This window comes from Hylobates moloch, unplaced genomic scaffold (assembly GCF_009828535.3).
Source record: "Hylobates moloch isolate HMO894 unplaced genomic scaffold, HMol_V3 SCAFFOLD_9, whole genome shotgun sequence".
Taxonomy (NCBI): Eukaryota; Metazoa; Chordata; class Mammalia; order Primates; family Hylobatidae; genus Hylobates; species Hylobates moloch.
The window spans coordinates 45,111,782-45,114,531 of NW_026652284.1; the positions used below are offsets into that span (position 1 = coordinate 45,111,782).

Genomic DNA, 2,750 nt, shown 5'->3' on the forward strand with positions numbered 1-2,750 from the left:
CTGCCATCTGTTCGGCTTTCTCTCCTTAGACAGGGCAGGTCCTCAGGATGCCCTGTTCCCCTTTTCCCAAGACGACCCCCTTCCCCGAAGACAAAGGCTCTGTCCACACCCCCCAGGGAAACAGGGTAGAAGGGCAGATCCTTCTCAGGGACCAACATAAAGGAAACAGCAAACAGCCTACATATTTGAAAGTGTTGACAAGGTCCTGTCTGAGGAAAACAACAACTAACAAAACAAAACAAAGCAAAGCAAAACAATTCTCTTCTCTTCCAAACACCCTTAAGTCCTCAATCCTAGAATCATTTCCTCCCTGTCCACATGAGTTAGAGCTGCACTGAATTTGTCACTGCAGACAGGCAAGATAACAGAGAAAAACAAGTCAACAGACACCAACCAGTAAGCTTTTGAGGTCTTACATAAAGAGAGTGTTCTGCCAGTGTCTGGGGTTGGTACACCTGGTTTGAGATGGGTTCTTCTACTTACTGGCTCTATCTCAAACAAATCACAGAATCTCTTTGAGCATTCATTTCCTCCCCTGTAAGATCAGAATGGAGATAAAAATTAAACCTATCTCACAACAGCCTCCCTCATACTCCTCTTTAATTCAAGAATTTTGCTTGAATTATCAGAGTAAGAATTTACAATGTCCGGCCAGGCGCGGTGGCTCAAGCGTGTAATCCCAGCACTTTGGGAGGCCGAGATGGGTGGATCATCTGAGGTCGGGAGTTCTAGACTAGCCTGACCAACATGAAAAAATCCCGTCTCTACTAAAAATACAAAATTAGCCGGGCGTGGTGGCACATGCCTGTAATCCCAGCTACTCGGGAGGCTGAGGTAAGAGAATCGCTTGAACCGGGGAGGCGGAGGTTGCAGTGAGCCAAGATCGCGCTGTTGCACTTCAGCCTAGGCTACAGAGAAAGACTCTGTCTCAAAAAAAGAAAGAATCCATGGTGTACAATTCAGACGTGGTCAATAAAGCATCGATACAACACTTTACAGACGCAAAAACCTCTGCATCCGAGGTCTCTCTATTCATGTCTCAGGCTCTGAGGTCAACTATTCCCTTCCATTAAACAACTTCCTGTTTTGCTCTGTAGTATCCTTTATCACACTGGACCCTTTGCACTATTTTTGTTCTGCTTTTTTTCTACCCGCAAAATCATTGCACCTGAACAAGAAACTGATTTGTTTTTAAATCAGATTTTCTCACAGAATCAGTGACATAAGAGGATTAATTGTTTGTTTTCAATCTTTTTTCTCCTCCTAGATCTATTTTTAAAACAAATTTTATTTTGGGATGTCCTGACTGGGATGATACTAAATTGAAAAGCCTGGTGCAAATTTTATTGACCTCCATTTCCTACTATAAAGGATGTCCCCGACTAATCTGTCATCTACAGGGCAGACAAAGGCCAGAGGCCAGGGAAGCCAAAACAGATGGTGTGTGCAAGAAGCCCAGGGCCAGACTCTTTACATTTTGTTGATTGGCTTTAAAATAGTCAACTAGAAGAAAAAGGAAAAAACACATGGGCATTTTTCTTCTTATTCCAAGCTGTGCCAAACTAAATCTTACTTGCAATGTGCATGGCAAACACAATGCCTACAAATAGATTTTTAATCAATGTTTCTTGGGTATGATAGAATGAATGGATGGAATGATGGATGGATGGTTGGATCGATGGGTAGATAAATAAATGAATGAGTGAATATTATTGAAGGTTTTCTGTTTAAACCATGCCCAGAACACAAAAAGACAAAAGTTATCACTTAGAAAACTCTATGAATTACAGGCCAGTCGTTCCGCCCGCTGGTCCTCACGCCCTCTCCCTTGCCGGTGTCCCGCTCGCCATCCCCGCCATGCTGTTTCTAGACTTTCTGGATGATGTGCAGCGGATGAACAAGCGGCAGCTCTATTATCAAGTCCTAAATTTCGGAATGATTGTCTCATCGGCACTCATGATCTGGAAGGGGTTAATGGTCATAACTGGAAGTGAAAGTCCAATTGTAGTGCTGCTCAGTGGCAGCATGGAACCTGCATTTCATAGAGGATATCTTCTCTTTCTAACAAATCGAGCTGAAGATCCCATACCAGTGGGAGAAATTGCTGTTTTAAAGATAGAAGGAAGAAAGATTCCTATAGTTCACCGAGTCTTGAAGATTCATGAAAAGCAAAATGGGCATATCAAGTTTTTGACCAAAGGAAAGATGTCGTGGGGAGAGCCAGGGGATTTGTTCCTTATATTGGAATTGGGACGATCCTCATGAATGACTATCCTAAATTTAAGTATGAAGTGCTTTTTTTGCTGGGTTTATTTGTGCTGGTCCATCGTGAGTAAGAAGTCTGCCTTGCTGTTCCTGGGAAGATGCCACACTTTTCGTTACTGGATGTTTGGAGTAGATATTGGCCTGTGATTGGTAGAATGGAGAACACACGTGTTGGGTCTTCTTGACAGCACTGGTTTGCATTAGTTTTTGTTTCCACGCCAGAGTTTGTGTGGGTGCCCGCATGTGCACCACAGAGTGCATTTGAGGGGACTTTCATTCACAGGATTTTATAGTTGTCATTGTCACACTTTCACATTTTTGTACACCAGTGAATTTTTTATATTAAAAGGTTGAGCCAAAAAAAAAAAGACAATTCTATGAATTACAAAGTGAATGCCTCCCTACTTTTTAGAGATTAACAATGTAAAGTTTTATCCATATCCTTCCCTGTTTTGTCATATTTTAATACTTTTATTGTTTTATAT

General features: G+C 42.0%; 1 pseudogene; it reads left to right on the top strand.

The window, feature by feature from the left end:
- The first annotated feature begins 1,857 nt into the window (after nucleotides 1-1,857).
- On the top strand, nucleotides 1,858-2,386 carry LOC116812632 (signal peptidase complex catalytic subunit SEC11A-like; annotated as a pseudogene).
- The last annotated feature ends 364 nt before the right edge of the window (nucleotides 2,387-2,750 follow it).